Below are 20,107 nucleotides of genomic sequence, written 5' to 3' on the forward strand. Positions count from 1 at the left end.
GGGATGACAGCACTGCCCTCATGAATACAGCAGACCCATAGCTATGTGGAGATGACAGCACTGCCCTCATGAATACAGCAGACTCCTAGTTATATGGAGATGACAGCACTGCCCTCATGAATACAGCAGACCCATAGTTATGTGGAGATGACAGCACTGCCCTCATGAATACAGCAGACCCATAGTTATGTGGAGATGACAGCACTGCCCTTATGAATACAGCAGACCCATAGTTATGTGGAGATGACAGCACTGAACTCATGAATACAGCAGACCCATAGTTATGAGGAGATGACAGTATTACTCTCATGAATACAGCAGACCCATAGTTATGTGGAGATGACAGCACTGCCCTCATGAATACAGCAGACCCATAGTTATGTGGAAATGACAGCACTACCCTCATGAATACAGCAGACCCATAGTTATGTGGAGATGACAGTACTACCCTCATGTATACAGCAGACCCATAGTTATGTGGAGATGACAGCACTGCCCTCATGAATACAGCAGACCCATAGTTATGTGGAGATGACAGCACTGCCCTCATGAATACAGCAGACCTATAGTTATGTGGAGATGACAGCACTACCCTCATGAATATAGCAGACCCATAGTTATGTGGAGATGACAGCACTGCCCTCATGAATACAGCAGACTCCTAGTTATATGGAGATGACAGCACTACCCTCATGAATATAGCAGACCCATAGTTATGTGGAGATGACAGCACTGCCCTCATGAATACAGCAGACTCCTAGTTATATGGAGATGACAGCACTGCCCTCATGAATACAGCAGACCCATAGTTATGTGGAGATGACAGCACTGCCCTCATGAATACAGCAGACCCATAGTTATGTGGAGATGACAGCACTGCCCTCATGAATACAGCAGACCTATAGTTATGTGGAGATGACAGCACTGAACTCATGAATACAGCAGACCTATAGTTATGTGGAGATGACAGCACTACCCTCATGAATACAGCAGACCTATAGTTATGTGGAGATGACAGCACTGCCCTCATGAATACAGCAGACCTATAGTTATGTGGAGATGACAGCACTACCCTCATGAATACAGCAGACCTATAGTTATGTGGAGATGACAGCACTGCCCTCATGAATACAGCAGACCTATAGTTATGTGGAGATGACAGCACTACCCTCATGAATACAGCAGACCTATAGTTATGTGGAGATGACAGCACTGCCCTCATGAATACAGCAGACCTATAGTTATGTGGAGATGACAGCACTGCCCTCATGAATACAGCAGACCCATAGTTATGAGGAGATGACAGCACTACCCACATGAATACAACAGACCTATAGTTATGTGGAGATGACAGCACTGCCCTCATGAATACAGCAGACCCATAGTTATGTGGAGATGACAGCACTGCCCTCATGTATACAGCAGACCCATAGTTATGTGGAGATGACAGCACTGCCCTCATGAATACAGCAGACCCATAGTTATGTGGAGATGACAGTACTACCCTCATGTATACAGCAGACCCATAGTTATGTGGAGATGACAGCACTGCCTTCATGAATACAGCAGACCCATAGCTATGTGGAGATGACAGCACTGCCCTCATGAATACAGCAGACTCCTAGTTATATGGAGATGACAGCACTGCCCTCATGAATACAGCAGACCCATAGTTATGTGGAGATTACAGCACTGCCCTCATGAATACAGCAGACCTATAGTTATGTGGAGATGACAGCACTGCCCTCATGAATACAGCAGACCCATAGTTATGTGGAGATGACAGCACTGAACTCATGAATACAGCAGACCCATAGTTATGAGGAGATGACAGTATTACTCTCATGAATACAGCAGACCCACAGTTATGTGGAGATGACAGCACTGCCCTCATGAATACAGCAGACCTATAGTTATGTGGAGATGACAGCACTACCCTCATGAATATAGCAGACCCATAGTTATGTGGAGATGACAGCACTGCCCTCATGAATACAGCAGACTCCTAGTTATATGGAGATGACAGCACTGCCCTCATGAATACAGCAGACCCATAGTTATGTGGAAATGACAGCACTGAACTCATGAATACAGCAGACCCATAGTTATGAGGAGATGACAGTATTACTCTCATGAATACAGCAGACCCATAGTTATGTGGAGATGACAGCACTGCCCTCATGAATACAGCAGACCCATAGTTATGTGGAAATGACAGCACTACCCTCATGAATACAGCAGACCCATAGTTATGTGGAGATGACAGTACTACCCTCATGTATACAGCAGACCCATAGTTATGTGGAGATGACAGCACTGCCCTCATGAATACAGCAGACCCATAGTTATGTGGAGATGACAGCACTGCCCTCATGAATACAGCAGACCTATAGTTATGTGGAGATGACAGCACTACCCTCATGAATATAGCAGACCCATAGTTATGTGGAGATGACAGCACTGCCCTTATGAATACAGCAGACCCATAGTTATGTGGAGATGACAGCACTGCCCTCATGAATACAGCAGACTTATAGTTATGTGGAGATGACAGCACTGCCCTCATGAATACAGCAGACCCATAGTTATGTGGAGATGACAGCACTGCCCTCATGAATACAGCACACCCATAGTTATGTGGAGATGACAGCACTGCCCTCATGAATACAGCAGACCTATAGTTATGTGGAGATGACAGCACTGCCCTCATGAGTACAGCAGACCTATAGTTATGTGGAGATGACAGCACTGCCCTCATGAATACAGCAGACCTATAGTTCTGAGGAGCGAGCACTAGCCTTTGGATATGTCATCAGCATAACATTTGATATCTGCTGGGTAGGTCATAAATTTTTGAGCAGTGGGGGTACGAAAATACGGACCCCCATAGATCAGCTGTTTGAGTTTCTGATTCAGAGGCCATGTGATGTCATGTTCATCAGTCGCATGGCCTGACCACAGTTCCGTCCCATTTAAGTGAATCTGGGCAGAGTTTTGATACCAAACACTGCTATTGCATAAACCTATGGCATTGTGCTTGGTAAGTGTATAAGAGGCTTGCGTTACTTACTCAACGTTACAGCCTCTCCAACCAGCTGGTTGTCTGGGGTCTGGTTGTTGGCTCCCTGCCAATCTGAAATTGATTACCTATCTTGAGGATAAGTCATCAATTAATAACTAAGTCAACTAATAGTTGGTGTAAACCTTAGTCTTGACAGTTTAGAGTTTCTCCAGATTTATGATCTACCATCAGCCTCTGCGATACATCAGGCACATTCGAGGACTGCTTAGTCTAAGTATCTATCTAACAATTAGATAGAATTAGAGAACCTGATCCATATGTGCTGGCATATGCCCATATATTTATATAGGCAGCACATTTTACTTGTAAAGTAGATTAATAACATTGTAGCATATAGGAAAGTAAAAGGACGGTAAAATCCTCTCATAGATATAAGTGCAGCCTGTGGTCACTTCTAATGTTTCGGCCTCCTATTTAGAAGAGACCAGTTAAGGAAAGCTAAGGAGCCATTTAGTTATTTAGGGTCCTCCAACAAGCCCAGGCAATGAGGCATAGGCGAAAAGTATAGGGGATGCAAGAAAAAAAAGCAATATCCTATCTAGTTTCTCCTCCTGTCCAATGTAACTACATAGAATGTACATATAAACAGCCCTATAGGGCACCGACCTCACAGGTGTAGATACCAATCCAGTATATCAGTGATACATTTGAGATTATAGAACTTGTTTCATTACTCTTCTAAATGTTCTTCACTTTGCAGAACACATCACAGTATGTTACGGATTTTATAGAGTTAATCAATATTGGCAGCAATCTGTAGATATTATATAAGCAGCTTAATGTGTCACGTAACAATAAGTACAAGTTGTACAAGAATCACTGGCCATGAATAAAGGAAAAGAGAAGCCGTATGTGTCCAATGCATCATTTATATCAGATGGCTGTACAGGCTTCGGTTAGCTGAGCTTTGCTGTCTATTAATATTTCATCTCTACCTTGTGCCGTCTTGAAGTTACCTTACCTGATCAATAACCTGATCTGCCATACTGAATGTCTACCTAGAAAGCAGTGTAATATATATCACTGGAAATTGCAAATGTTGGACACTATTATGTATGTGTCTGGATTGTGCGATCCTATCAACCTGGCCAGGGTGCATCAGCACAAACAGGGCCACCGCTGCCATAACACAGCGGTGGCCATAATCATAAGTGACACAAGTCACTGGGGGTGAACAATGGTGGATATGTCACTAGTTCTAGAAATTTGTAATAAAAGGTACTTGTAAAATTGTATACTAAGTACTAGTGTAGCAATGATACAGAGTTAGGAATACCTAGACTTTCAGGGATATCAGTTATTTCTCCAACCACCACATCACCCTAAACCCTTAGAGAAACTAAGTACTAACTGCTAAACACTAGACCCCCAAGGATATTACAGTAATACATCACCAACACCTAAACTGCCCTATTGTAGAAAAGAGTAATATAGTGAGAAATAGGGTTGAGCCGATCTTGACTTTTCAGGATCGATTTTAAAATCCGATTTCCGATCATTTTTCATTCGAACCCGATCTCGATCCCAATTCCGATCCCAATGCAAGTCAATGGGATTATTTTAATTAATCGGAGATCGTATTTTAAAAGCAATCCTATTCACTATACAGCATGGAATCTAACAATTGAACGCTTTAATTGTTAGAATCCACGCTGCATAGTGATTTTTTTTAATCACTAAGTAGCCAGAGGATTTTTTTTAAATCCTCTGGCTACTTAGTCCCCCCTGGTGTCCACTTACCTGCAGAGATGGCTGCTCCGGTGCCCGGTGTTCTTCTTCACCTCGCTGCCGCTCCACGCTGCTCTTCTCGCCTCACTGCCCCCTGCCTCCCAGGTTAGGAGAGTGTGGGCGGGTACTGGGAGGGGAGACGTCACGTCTCCTCGCCCTGTACCCACCCACACTCTCCTAAGCCACAAGCCCCATCTTCCTAGCTCTTTAAACACTAACCTGGGAGGCGGCGGCTGCGAGGCAAGAAGAGCAGCGTGGAGCGGCAGCGAGGCGAAGAAGAAGGAGAACACCGGGCACCAGAGCAGCCATCTCTGGAGGTAAGTAGCTACTAGAGATGTTAGTTTAGTCTCCCATTAGAATGAATGGAGGCAGCCGGCGTGCAGGGGGTTAAGGCTGTGTGCCGGCTGCTTCCATTCATTCCTATGGAACCGCAGCGGAGCCTTCACACTGAGTATACACTCTGCTCAGGATGAGCGGAGCGTATACTCAGTGTGAAGGCTAAGCAAAGCATTGTGGGAAATATTACTGATCTCTAGCCCACCTAAAAAGATCGCGATCGTAAAATTTTCTCGATCACCGATCAGAATCCGATCTTTTCCAAACACAATCGCTCAACCCTAGTGAGAAATGAGATCTTATTTGTATTCCTTACCCAGAATTCTTAGCTGGGCCTGGTCTAAGAAGTCCCTTTACTAGTCTCACCCTATTGCGAGACATTACTTGTTCTGACCCATAGTCAACATAGAAAATAGAAACTGACAAAGGAAATAATTGGGAGAGGAGGAGGAAGGAAGTGATTTTTACGGTCAACTCAGAAACTTGTGTCCCTGGCATTCAATGACATACTGGAAAATAGTTGAGAACAACTGGAATTATTGAGACCTATTCCATTAGCGTAAAACTTCTTGCCACATACTGGGCTCGAAGAATCAGGAGTAGAGAAGGCTCTAACATTTCTTTCTCGGAGTGTTGACTGTATACAGACCTTCCGATTCCCTTCTCACCTTACAGTAAGACGCTTGTCTCTAAAGACTCAAGTTTTTTGTTTTTTTCTTACCACCCCCATTATTCTGAGTGGATTTTAGTATCGGACTGTTGGCTTTAGAAGCAGCTGATTGACATTGACAGCCACTTAGTGTCAAAAGTATAAACTTTATTATAGTAATAAAATAAATAAAACCTAGAACCATCTTGTGATGCCAGTACAAGCATATGGTGCATATCAGAGGTAGATAAAAAAAAATGTATAAATAATCAGGAGTAACAGGAACATTGTACAGATACATTATCGGAGCGGGGGTCAATGTCCAGAGATGGTTAATCTAAAGTAAAGCAATGGCACTACTATTACAAAGTAATGTAATATCCGGAATCCTGTGAGTAAGAGGGGGATATCCACGGCTGCCCCACCTATTGGAAATTATCCACTGTGCCTGTACGGATCGAGTGGAGATCACCATGGGCTTATGTCCTCTAGAGGCTACAATGATACTCACTGCTAAGGGCACACTGTATCAATGTAAACCAATGGTTTGGTGGTCGTTATCATAACATTGTTGGAGTTATGGGACCTCTATGACCGGTAATCTCTTGGATGATGGCCTATAGTTGCCACCATAGGGAGGCTACCACTGGGCACATCTACCAGATATATAGCATTGTGTCAGTACTACTACAGCCTCTAAGGTGCTGAGGCGAGATGAGTTCGGTATATTACATTGAATCTAGCAGGTACATAACAGGAACATGCATAATGATTTCTCAATAATAGAAGACTGCCAACGGCCTCTACTCAAGTTGTTGCAGCAATGGGACTTTCTCTGGGGGGTTAGCTGAAGACAACTGTTATTTAAATTATTTTAAGCAGCCCCCTTTTTTGCTGTTGTGTCAAGAGGTGTTTGGGGAACATTTTTGTAATATACTTAACCTATCTAACTTCCTTTTAATAGAAAACAGGCTGTAACGTTCCCATTAGTAATGCTGTAACCAATACAAAGGAGAATCTAACCCATACACCTGTACTTAATGCAGCATATATTATTATTTACGCTTACAGCACCATTAATTCCATGGTGCTGGACATTATTATATTAATTCAATGGTGCTGTACAGTACTATATTAATTCCATGGTGCTGGACATTATTATATTAATTCCATGGTGCTGTACATTATTATATTATTTCCATGGTGCTGGACATTATTATATTAATTCCAAGGTGCTGTACATTATTATATTCCATGGTGCTGTACATTATTATATTAATTCCATGGTGCTGCACATTATTATATTAATTCCATGGTGGTGTACATTACTATATTAATTCCATGGTGCTGTACATTATTATATTAATTCCATGGTGCTGGACAGTATTATATTAATTCCATGGTGCTGTACATTATTATATTAATTCCATGGTGCTGGACAGTATTATATTAATTCCATGGTGCTGTACATTATTATATTCCATGGTGCTGTACATTATTATATTCCATGGTGCTGTACATTATTATATTAATTCCATTGTTCTGTACATTATTACATTCCATGGTGCTGGACATTATTATATTAATTATATGGCGCTATACAGTATTATATTAATTCCATGGTGCTGTACATTATTATATTAATTCCATGGTGCTTTACATTTGCGGGTTTACATACTGTGCACAAAATATACAAAACAAATATTATACTAAAAATGACTGACTGGCACAGTGGGGTAGAGGGCCCTGCCCGCGAGAGCTTACAATCTATGAGGGAGAAGGATAGAGACAGAAGGAGAGGGGGAGACTGTACAGATGGCAGTGCGGTGATAGTGTTATTGGAGGTTGTAGGCCTTCCTGAATAGGTGAGTCTTCAGGGCCTTCTTGAATCCTGTGATTGTGGGGTCAGTCTTATGTGTCTTGGTAAGGAGTTCCAGAGTATGGGGGATGCACGGGAGAAATCTTGGAGGCGGTTGTGTGAGGAGCGGATGAGAGCAGAGCAGAGTAGGAGGTCATTGGAGGATCTGAGGTTACGTGTGGGCAGGTAGCGGGAGATTAGGTCAGAGATATATGGAGAGGACAGGTTGTGGATGGCTTTGTATGTCAGTGATAGTAACATAAACTCTATTCGCTGGGCAATGGGTAGCTAGTGAAGGGATTGGCAGAGGGGAGCAGCCGATGAAGAATGGGGGGCGAGGTGAATTAAGCAAGTAACACAGTTTAAGGTGGACTGGAGCGGGGTGAGAGTGTTCGCTGGGAGGCCATGGAGAAGTAAAGTTCACAGCTCCTTCTGGAGGTTAATAATGAAAAAAAAGGAGAATATATAAGATTCTGCACCCCAGGATATGCAGAACCAATCTAATAATGGTCTGCAGGGAGTGTTCCCTGCTTGTGCTATTAAGGTTTTTCCAATACCCTGGAGTCTGACTTGGCTCGGAATCTCACTTTGTAACTCTGTGTTCCTGTCTGAAATGTATAGTTGCGTTCCAGTCATCTGAGCAGGAACCGGCACCCAGGTAGGCTCTTCAACACTTTTACTAATACCCAAGCAAAAAGTGAAGAGAAATTTCTAAATGTTCACTGGAGTGGCTAGGACGGCTGCTATGCTTAAGGAGTTGCAGTAGGTGAATATATGTAGGAACACCAAAGAACTGCTATATCCTCAAATTATAGTGGCTCAACCTTCCCTTACATACACAATGGAATGACCCTGCAAGGATGAAATGAAACATACAGAAGTTTTGAAGTCCATTATCTACGTGAGAAGTGTCAAGAACTAATATGCTGCTCCTAAACCATGTGTTGAGCCAATGCAAACTTCTTTCTCCCCCTAATACTGCTATCTGCATTATTTAGTTTCGGGAACCATTTATACCATCGTTCCAGATAATTCCAAGAAGGTAGTCCTTCTAGAGATCTCAGACCTAAAGTCAGTTAACCCCAATTATACCCTGTACTCTGCAATGGTTTCAGTGAGGAGGAGTGGAATCAATTTCTGCACATCAAATCTATGATTGCCTCATCGATCTTCTCCCTGGAGCTAAAATTCCATTTGGCTGTAAGATGGTGCAGATGTGAACCTTCAAGAGGTTAACTTGTTGCATAGGAGGAGTAAAGCCCAGGTTACAACACCGCCTGTGATAGGGAGGGGAGCACAATGTCGGTAGAGTCAGTGTGTTACAACTTTATGTAGTGATGTTTGTTATCTTGTATTATGTGATGTACTTCCCATAGGCTGAAGTCTCATGTCGCTTTAATTGATGGAGGTCGTGGTCAGGTCAATGTTCTGATACGTCCTGGAAGCTCTTCCATATGTGACTCCTTGGGGGCTGACCTTAGTTGAAATTCGGGAGAAGATGTTTGTTGTACTCCTACAGTCTGATTCATTGATGTCATCCAGGGTGAGGGCTCTCTATGGACTTGTTCCCCCACTCTTGGAGAATGGGCCAACTTGCTAAACCAAAATTACGAATTTGGTAAAAATTACAGTAGAGTTCTATCAATCAGGGTATTCCTTTCAGGGTATTCAAAATGGATCCTAAGTGCAAAGATTTGTTCGGTTAGGCCAACTACTACCAAAAATGTATTCTCAAATTTCCCTCTATTGGTAAGTCACTGACCACATCTATATAGAAAACAAATACAGATTTAGTTACAGAAAGTAGTGGAGCTTCAGGATCTTTCTCTATGGCTCAGCAATAAACTTTAGATTGCAACCATACAAGACGTCACAGTCATCTGTCATGTGGCCTGTGAACCATTCAGTCCCATCTAAAACAGCTCTACTCTTCAGGAAAGGTTCGGAGATTGTCTTTGGGAATTGTCAATCCATCCATTAGAGTATTGGTGAGGTCGGACACTGAGGTCAGACAAGAGTGCCTGGATCCCAATCTATGTTCATCCTAAAGATATCGGATAAGGATGAGCTCAGGTGTTATGTGCGGCCATTCAAGATTTTCCACTTCAAACTCTCCTAACCATGTTTTTATGGGCCTTGTTTTGTGCACTGGGGCACAGTCATGGTGAAACATAAAAGAGTCTTCCCCAAGCTATTCCACAAAGTTGGAAATATACAGCTGTCCAAAATGTCTTGGTATGCTGAAGCATTATGGTTTCCTTTCACCGCAACATACAGCCTAGGCCAAACCCAGAAAAACACCCCCATAAGTTTTTTGCTCCTTCATGAAACTTTCCAGTTGACACAACGCCGGCAGACTTTGTCCATCAGACGGCCAGAAACAGACATGCAAATTGTCAGAACTTGTTTCCACTGCTCCGGGGTTCAGTGGTCACATTGTGCTTGACATCATTACATCCGATGCTTGGCATGGTTCTTGGGCTACTATGCAGCTAATAAGCCATGGATACCTACCCCACAAAGCTGTCTTTTTTCCTCAACCTCTTCTTATTTCCTCAGCCATCTGTCTTGAGCGTCACTGTCTCCTTATTCTCTCAATCTTCTTTTCCTCAGCCTCTTCTTATTACTCCTGTGCTCCCCCTCTTCAGTCTCTTCTTATTCCCTCATGTCTTCTTTTTTAGCCTGTTTTTATCCCCTCAATCTTTTTACCTCCTCTTATGACCTTTTCTCATGTTCCTTCTGAGTGCCTTATTGTTCCCTCAGTCCCTTACCTTTCTCAACTGTTCTTATTCCTTCAGTCTTTTATTCTTCATCAATCTCCTCTTCTTCTTTCAGTTTTTGTCTTCATCTTCAGCCTCTTTTTATTCCCCAGTTTCTGTCTTCCTCTTCTTATTCTCCCAATCTCTGTCTTCCTCTTCAAACTCTTCTTGTTCCCCCAACTTCTGACTTCTTATTATTCATCCTGTGTTCCTTCTCTGCCTTTTCTTATTCCTTGAATCTCCTGTCTTCCTCTTCATATTCCACCAGTTTCCTGTCTTCCTCTTCTTATTCCCTGTCTCCTTTGTTCCTACACAGCCTCTTCTTATTTCCCAAACCTCGTGTCTTCCTTTTCTTATTCCGCTACTCTCACGTCTCCCTCTTCTTTTCCCCTCAGTATCTTGGCTCCCTCTTCTTATTCACCGGTCTCCTGTATTCCTCTTTGTTCCCCCAGTCTCCTGTCTTCCTATTCTTATTCCCTGAGTATCTTGCCTTTCTCTTCTTATTCCCTCAGTCTCCTGTCTTCATCCTCCACCTCTCTTATTTGCCTATTTACCCAGCTCCTGCTTTCTTCTTATTTTCTCAGTAACCTGTCTTCTTATTCCCCCAGTCTCCTGTCTTCTTCCTCTTCCCCTAGACTTCTATCTTCCTCTTATTCCTCCAGTCTCCTATATTCCTCTTATTCCCTCCATCTCCTGTCTTCCTCGGGGTCATGTTTGACGCAGAACTTTCCTTCACCCCTCATATTGAATCACTCGCACGTTCGTGTCACCTCCATCTCAAAAACATCTCCAGAATTCGCCCTTTCCTTACCAGAGATACACTAAAGACACTTATTGTCTCTCTGATTCACTCTCGCCTTGACTACTGTAACTCCTTACTAATCGGTCTTCCCCTCACTAAACTCTCCCCTCTACAATCTATTCTGAATGCAGCAGCCAGGCTCATCTATCAGGCTAGACGCTACAGCAATGCCTCTGGTCTGTGCCAGTCGTTACATTGGCTGCCTATTCATTATAGAATAAAATATACAGTTATCACTCTCATCCACAAGGCTCTCCATAATGCCGCACCTCCATACATTTCCTCCCTCATCTCTGTCTACCGCCCAAACCGTGCTCTCCGCTCACTCAATGACCTAACACTTACATCCTCTATTATCAGAACCTCCCACGCTCGTATACAAGACTTCTCCCGAGCTGCACCACTTCTCTGGAATGCTCTACCCCGGACAATCAGATTAACTCCCAATTTCTACAGATTCAAACGCAAACTAAAGACACATCTTATCAGACAAGCCTATCACAATTTCTAACGTAAACCCTTCCGGACTATAATTAGAATCCCCAAAATTTAACCCTCCTCTGCCCCACTCCCACATTACCCCACACGATATGATGCCATCTCAGGCTAACTTTATAGGTCCAAGCTCCATCTACATGTTAAAGGACACGACTGGTGACGGCTCATAAAGTCTTATGTTTATGTAATGACAGTCACCTCTATTACAGAATGATCTGACCCCCTGTATAAGCAATGCTGCCCCTGCTACCTCTTGTGTCACCCCACATGTCCCATTGTGTGAAATTACTTTCTTTGTAATGTATCTTTTTGTCTGTACTTGAACCCTACAAATTGTACTGCGGAATATGTTGGCGCTATATAAATAAAATTTATTATTATTATTATTCCTCTCCTTATTTGCCCAGCCTCCTGTCTTCCTCTTATTCCCCCAGCCTCCTGTCTTCCTCTCCTTATCCCCCAGCCTCCTGTCTTCCTCCTTATCCCCTAGCCTCCTGTCTTCCTCCTTATCCCCCGTCTCTTGTCTTCCTCCTTATCCCCCAGCCGCCTGTCTTCCTCCTTATCCCCCAGCCTCCTGTCTTCCTCCTTATCCCCCCCAGTCTCTTGTCTTCCTCCTTATCCCCCAGCCTCCTGTCTTCCTCCTTATCCCCCCGGTCTCTTGTCTTCCTCCTTATCCCCCCAGTCTCCTGTCTTCCTCCTTATCCCCGTCTTCCTCCTTATCCCTCAGCCTCCTGTCTTCCTCCTTATCCCCCAGTCTCTCGCCTTCCTCCTTATCCCCCAGCCTCCTGTCTTCCTCCTTATCCCCCAGCCTCCTGTCTTCCACCTTATCCCCCAGTCTCCTGTCTTCCTCCTTATCCCCCAGCCTCCTGTCTTCCTCCTTATCCCCCAGTCTCCTGTCTTCCTCCTTATCCCCCAGTCTCCTGTCTTCCTCCTTATCCCCCAGTCTCCTGTCTTCCTCCTTATCCCCCAGCCTCCTGTCTTCCTCCTTATCCCCAAGTCTCCTGTCTTCCTCCTTATCCCCCAGTCTCCTGTCTTCCTCCTTATCCCCCAGTCTCCTGTCTTCCTCCTTATCCCCCAGTCTCTTGTCTTCCTCCTTATCCCCCAGTCTCTTGTCTTCCTCCTTATCCCCCAGTCTCTTGTCTTCCTCCTTATCCCCCAGTCTCTTGTCTTCCTCTTTTATCCCCCAGTCCCGTCTTCCTCCTTATCCCCCCAGCCGCCTGTCTTCCTCCTTATCCCCCAGTCTCCTGTCTTCCTCCTTATCCCCCAGTCTCCTGTCTTCCTCCTTATCCCCCAGTCTCCTGTCTTCCTCCTTATCCCCCAGTCTCCTGTCTTCCTCCTTATCCCCCAGCCTCCTGTCTTCCTCTCCTTATCCCCCAGTCTCTTGTCTTCCTCTATTATCCCCCAGTCCCGTCTTCCTCCTTATCCCCCAGCCTCCTGTCTCCCTCCTTATCCCCCAGCCTCCTGTCTTCCTCCTTATCCCCCAGCCTCCTGTCTTCCTCCTTATCCCTCCAGCCTCCTGTCTTCCTCCTTATCCCCCAGTCTCCTGTCTTCCTCCTTATCCCCCAGTCTCCTGTCTTCCTCCTTATCCCCCAGCCTCCTGTCTTCCTCCTTATCCCCCAGCCTCCTGTCTTCCGCCTTATCCCCCCAGCCTCCTGTCTTCCTCCTTATCCCCCCAGCCTCCTGTCTTCCTCCTTATCCCCCAGCCTCCTGTCTTCCTCTCCTTATCCCCCCAGCCTCCTGTCTTCCTCCTTATCCCCCAGCCTCCTGTCTTCCTCCTTATCCCCCCAGCCTCCTGTCTTCCTCCTTATCCCCCAGCCTCCTGTCTTCCTCCTTATCCCTCAGCCTCCTGTCTTCCTCCTTATCCCCCCAGTCTTCCTCCTTATCCCCCCAGCCTCATGTCTTCCTCCTTATCCCCCAGCCTCCTGTCTTCCTCCTTATCCCCCAGCCTCCTGTCTTCCGCCTTATCCCCCCAGCCTCCTGTCTTCCTCCTTATCCCCCCAGCCTCCTGTCTTCCTCCTTATCCCCCAGCCTCCTGTCTTCCTCTCCTTATCCCCCCAGCCTCCTGTCTTCCTCCTTATCCCCCAGCCTCCTGTCTTCCTCCTTATCCCCCCAGCCTCCTGTCTTCCTCCTTATCCCCCAGCCTCCTGTCTTCCTCCTTATCCCTCAGCCTCCTGTCTTCCTCCTTATCCCCCCAGTCTTCCTCCTTATCCCCCCAGCCTCCTGTCTTCCTCCTTATCCCCCAGCCTCCTGTCTTCCTCCTTATCCCCCAGCCTCCTGTCTTCCTCCTTATCCCCCCAGCCTCCTGTCTTCCTCCTTTATCCCCCAGCCTCCTGTCTTCCTCCTTATCCCCCAGCCTCCTGTCTTCCTCCTTATCCCCCAGCCTCCTGTCTTCCTCTCCTTATCCCTCAGTCTCCTGTCTTCCTCCTTTATCCCCCAGCCTCCTGTCTTCCTCCTTATCCCCCAGCCTCCTGTCTTCCTCCTTATCCCCCCGGTCTCCTGTCTTCCTCTCCTTATCCCCCCGGCCTCCTGTCTTCCTCTCCTTATCCCTCAGTCTCCTGTCTTCCTCCTTTATCCCCCAGCCTCCTGTCTTCCTCCTTATCCCCCAGCCTCCTGTCTTCCTCCTTATCCCCCAGCCTCCTGTCTTCCTCCTTATCCCCCAGCCTCCTGTCTTCCTCCTTATCCCCCAGCCTCCTGTCTTCCTCCTTATCCCCCCAGTCTTCCTCCTTATCCCCCAGTCTCTCGCCTTCCTCCTTATCCCCCAGTCTCCTGTCTTCCTCCTTATCCCCCAGCCTCCTGTCTTCCTCCTTATCCCCCAGCCTCCTGTCTTCCTCCTTATCCCCCAGCCTCCTGTCTTCCTCCTTATCCCCCAGCCTCCTGTCTTCCTCCTTATCCCCCCGGTCTCTTGTCTTCCTCCTTATCCCCCCAGTCTCCTGTCTTCCTCCTTATCCCCGTCTTCCTCCTTATCCCTCAGCCTCCTGTCTTCCTCCTTATCCCCCAGCCTCCTGTCTTCCTCCTTATCCCCCCGGTCTCCTGTCTTCCTCTCCTTATCCCCCCGGCCTCCTGTCTTCCTCTCCTTATCCCTCAGTCTCCTGTCTTCCTCCTTTATCCCCCAGCCTCCTGTCTTCCTCCTTTATCCCCCAGCCTCCTGTCTTCCTCCTTATCCCCCAGCCTCCTGTCTTCCTCCTTATCCCCCAGCCTCCTGTCTTCCTCCTTATCCCCCAGCCTCCTGTCTTCCTCCTTATCCCCCAGCCTCCTGTCTTCCTCCTTATCCCCCCAGTCTTCCTCCTTATCCCCCAGTCTCTCGCCTTCCTCCTTATCCCCCAGTCTCCTGTCTTCCTCCTTATCCCCCAGCCTCCTGTCTTCCTCCTTATCCCCCAGCCTCCTGTCTTCCTCCTTATCCCCCAGCCTCCTGTCTTCCTCCTTATCCCCCAGCCTCCTGTCTTCCTCCTTATCCCCCAGCCTCCTGTCTTCCTCCTTATCCCCCAGCCTCCTGTCTTCCTCTCCTTATCCCCCCAGCCTCCTGTCTTCCTCCTTATCCCCAGCCTCCTGTCTTTCTCCTTATCCCCCAGTCTCTCGCCTTCCTCCTTATCCCCAGCCTCCTGTCTTCCTCCTTATCCCCCCAGTCTTCCTCCTTATCCCCCAGCCTCTTGCCTTCCTCCTTATCCCCCAGCCTCCTGTCTTCCTCCTTATCCCCCTGCCTCCTGTCTTCCTCCTTATCCCCCCAGTCTTCCTCCTTATCCCCCAGCCTCCTGTCTTCCTCTCCTTATCCCCCAGCCTCCTGTCTTCCTCCTTATCCCCCAGCCTCCTGTCTTCCTCCTTATCCCCCAGGCTCCTGTCTTCCTCCTTATCCCCAGCCTCCTGTCTTCCTCCTTATCCCCCAGCCTCCTGTCTTCCTCCTTATCCCCCCAGTCTTCCTCCTTATCCCCAGTCTTCCTCCTTATCCCCCAGTCTCTCGCCTTCCTCCTTATCCCCCAGTCTCCTGTCTTCCTCCTTATCCCCAGCCTCCTGTCTTCCTCCTTATCCCCCAGCCTCCTGTCTTCCTCCTTATCCCCCAGTATTCCTCCTTATCCCCAGTCTCTCGCCTTCCTCCTTATCCCCCAGTCTCTCGCCTTCCTCCTTACCCCCCAGCCTCCTGTCTTCCTCCTTATCCCCCCAGTCTTCCTCCTTATCCCCCAGCCTCCTGTCTTCCTCCTTATCCCCCAGCCTCCTGTCTTCCTCCTTATCCCCCAGCCTCCTGTCTTCCTCCTTATCCCCCCAGTCTTCCTCCTTATCCCCCAGTCTCTCGCCTTCCTCCTTATCCCCCAGTCTCCTGTCTTCCTCCTTATCCCCCAGCCTCCTGTCTTCCTCCTTATCCCCCAGCCTCCTGTCTTCCTCCTTATCCCCCAGCCTCCTGTCTTCCTCCTTATCCCCCAGCCTCCTGTCTTCCTCCTTATCCCCCAGCCTCCTGTCTTCCTCCTTATCCCCAGCCTCCTGTCTTCCTCCTTATCCCCCAGCCTCCTGTCTTCCTCCTTATCCCCCAGCCTCCTGTCTTCCTCCTTATCCCCCAGCCTCCTGTCTTCCTCCTTATCCCCCAGGCTCCTGTCTTCCTCCTTATCCCCAGCCTCCTGTCTTCCTCCTTATCCCCCAGCCTCCTGTCTTCCTCCTTATCCCCCCAGTCTTCCTCCTTATCCCCAGTCTTCCTCCTTATCCCCCAGTCTCTCGCCTTCCTCCTTATCCCCCAGTCTCCTGTCTTCCTCCTTATCCCCAGCCTCCTGTCTTCCTCCTTATCCCCCAGCCTCCTGTCTTCCTCCTTATCCCCCAGTATTCCTCCTTATCCCCAGTCTCTCGCCTTCCTCCTTATCCCCCAGTCTCTCGCCTTCCTCCTTACCCCCCAGCCTCCTGTCTTCCTCCTTATCCCCCCAGTCTTCCTCCTTATCCCCCAGCCTCCTGTCTTCCTCCTTATCCCCCAGCCTCCTGTCTTCCTCCTTATCCCCCAGCCTCCTGTCTTCCTCCTTATCCCCCAGCCTCCTGTCTTCCTCCTTATCCCCCCAGTCTTCCTCCTTATCCCCCAGTCTCTCGCCTTCCTCCTTATCCCCCAGTCTCCTGTCTTCCTCCTTATCCCCCAGCCTCCTGTCTTCCTCCTTATCCCCCAGCCTCCTGTCTTCCTCCTTATCCCCCAGCCTCCTGTCTTCCTCCTTATCCCCCAGCCTCCTGTCTTCTTCCTTATCCCCCAGCCTCCTGTCTTCCTCCTTATCCCCCAGCCTCCTGTCTTCCTCCTTATCCCCCAGCCTCCTTTCTTCCTCCTTATCCCCCAGCCTCCTGTCTTCCTCCTTATCCCCCCAGTCTCTTGTCTTCCTCCTTATCCCCCAGCCTCCTGTCTTCCTCCTTATCCCCCCAGTCTCTTGTCTTCCTCCTTATCCCCCCAGTCTCCTGTCTTCCTCCTTATCCCCGTCTTCCTCCTTATCCCTCAGCCTCCTGTCTTCCTCCTTATCCCCCCAGTCTTCCTCCTTATCCCCCAGTCTCTTGCCTTCCTCCTTATCCCCCCAGCCTCCTGTCTTCCTCCTTATCCCAGTTTCCTGTCTTCCTCCTTATCCCCCCAGCCTCCTGTCTTCCTCCTTATCCTCCAGCCTCCTGTCTTCCTCTCCTTATTCTCCTGTCTTCCTCCTTATCCTCCAGCCTCCTGTCTTCCTCCTTATCCCCCCAGCCTCCTGTCTTCCTCTCCTTATTCTCCTGTCTTCCTCCTTATCCCCCAGTTTCCTGTCTTCCTCCTTATCCCCCAGCCTCCTGTCTTCCTCCTTATCCTCCAGCCTCCTGTCTTCCTCTCCTTATCCTCCAGCCTCCTGTCTTCCTCCTTATCCCCCAGTCTCCTGTCTTCCTCCTTATCCCCCAGTCTCCTGTCTTCCTCTCCTTATTCTCCTGTCTTCCTCCTTATCCCCCAGTTTCCTGTCTTCCTCCTTATCCCCCCAGCCTCCTGTCTTCCTCCTTATTCCCGTCTTCCTCCTTAGGGCTAGTTCACACGTGGGCAAAGGGGAGGTTTTTGACAGCAGAATTCGCTTCAAAAACCTCTCCTTTAACATGGTGGTCTATGTAGACCACTAGCTTTTTTTTTCCTCCTAGCGTTTTCCGCCTGAAGAAGCGACATGACCTTTCTTCAGGCGGAAAACGCCTGAAGAATTGCATAGAAGTGAATGGGAGGCGAAAACCGCGCGGTAAAAAACCGCGCGGTTTTTTGCACACAAAACCGCGCGGTTTTTTGCAAAAAACCGCGCGGTTTTCGCCTGCAGTTTCCTCCTGTCTTCCTCCTTATCCCCCAGTATTCCTCCTTATCCCCAGTCTCTCGCCTTCCTCCTTATCCCCCAGTCTCTCGCCTTCCTCCTTACCCCCCAGCCTCCTGTCTTCCTCCTTATCCCCCCAGTCTTCCTCCTTATCCCCCAGCCTCCTGTCTTCCTCCTTATCCCCCAGCCTCCTGTCTTCCTCCTTATCCCCCAGCCTCCTGTCTTCCTCCTTATCCCCCAGCCTCCTGTCTTCCTCCTTATCCCCCCAGTCTTCCTCCTTATCCCCCAGTCTCTCGCCTTCCTCCTTATCCCCCAGTCTCCTGTCTTCCTCCTTATCCCCCAGCCTCCTGTCTTCCTCCTTATCCCCCAGCCTCCTGTCTTCCTCCTTATCCCCCAGCCTCCTGTCTTCCTCCTTATCCCCCAGCCTCCTGTCTTCCTCCTTATCCCCCAGCCTCCTGTCTTCCTCCTTATCCCCCAGCCTCCTGTCTTCCTCCTTATCCCCCAGCCTCCTGTCTTCCTCCTTATCCCCCAGCCTCCTGTCTTCCTCCTTATCCCCCAGCCTCCTGTCTTCCTCCTTATCCCCCCAGTCTCTTGTCTTCCTCCTTATCCCCCAGCCTCCTGTCTTCCTCCTTATCCCCCCAGTCTCTTGTCTTCCTCCTTATCCCCCCAGTCTCCTGTCTTCCTCCTTATCCCCGTCTTCCTCCTTATCCCTCAGCCTCCTGTCTTCCTCCTTATCCCCCCAGTCTTCCTCCTTATCCCCCAGTCTCTTGCCTTCCTCCTTATCCCCCCAGCCTCCTGTCTTCCTCCTTATCCCAGTTTCCTGTCTTCCTCCTTATCCCCCCAGCCTCCTGTCTTCCTCCTTATCCTCCAGCCTCCTGTCTTCCTCTCCTTATTCTCCTGTCTTCCTCCTTATCCTCCAGCCTCCTGTCTTCCTCCTTATCCCCCCAGCCTCCTGTCTTCCTCTCCTTATTCTCCTGTCTTCCTCCTTATCCCCCAGTTTCCTGTCTTCCTCCTTATCCCCCAGCCTCCTGTCTTCCTCCTTATCCTCCAGCCTCCTGTCTTCCTCTCCTTATCCTCCAGCCTCCTGTCTTCCTCCTTATCCCCCAGTCTCCTGTCTTCCTCCTTATCCCCCAGTCTCCTGTCTTCCTCTCCTTATTCTCCTGTCTTCCTCCTTATCCCCCAGTTTCCTGTCTTCCTCCTTATCCCCCCAGCCTCCTGTCTTCCTCCTTATTCCCGTCTTCCTCCTTAGGGCTAGTTCACACGTGGGCAAAGGGGAGGTTTTTGACAGCAGAATTCGCTTCAAAAACCTCTCCTTTAACATGGTGGTCTATGTAGACCACTAGCTTTTTTTTTCCTCCTAGCGTTTTCCGCCTGAAGAAGCGACATGACCTTTCTTCAGGCGGAAAACGCCTGAAGAATTGCATAGAAGTGAATGGGAGGCGAAAACCGCGCGGTAAAAAACCGCGCGGTTTTTTGCACACAAAACCGCGCGGTTTTTTGCAAAAAACCGCGCGGTTTTCGCCTGCAGTTTCTATAGCACATATAGGAAAAAAAAACCCTAGCGAAAACCGCTAGCGAAAACCTCGTCAAAAACCGCGTGGAATGCAAAAAACAGCGTCAAAAAAACTCCTCGAGGTTTTTTACCTCGCACAAATAAGCTAGGCGGTTTTCACGTGTGAACTGACCCTTATCCCTCAGCCTCCTGTCTTCCTCCTTATCCCCCCCAGTCTTCCTCCTTATCCCCCCAGTCTCTCACCTTCCTCCTTATCCCCCCAGCCTCCTGTCTTCCTCTCCTTATCCCCCAGTCTCTCGCCTTCCTCCTTATCCCCCAGTCTCTCGCCTTCCTCCTTATCCCCCCAGTCTCCTGTCTTCCTCCTTATCCCAGTTTCCTGTCTTCCTCCTTATCCCCCCCAGCCTCCTGTCTTCCTCCTTATCCCCCCAGTCTCCTGTCTTCCTCTCCTTATTCTCCTGTCTTCCTCCTTATCCTCCAGCCTCCTGTCTTCCTCCTTATCCCCCAGTCTCCTGTCTTCCTCTCCTTATTCTCCTGTCTTCCTCCTTATCCCCCAGTCTCCTGTCTTCCTCTCCTTATTCTCCTGTCTTCCTCCTTATCCCCCCTGTCTTCCTCTCCTTATCCCCCAGCC

Source organism: Leptodactylus fuscus, chromosome 6 (genome assembly GCF_031893055.1).
Source record: "Leptodactylus fuscus isolate aLepFus1 chromosome 6, aLepFus1.hap2, whole genome shotgun sequence".
Classification (NCBI taxonomy): Eukaryota; Metazoa; Chordata; class Amphibia; order Anura; family Leptodactylidae; genus Leptodactylus; species Leptodactylus fuscus.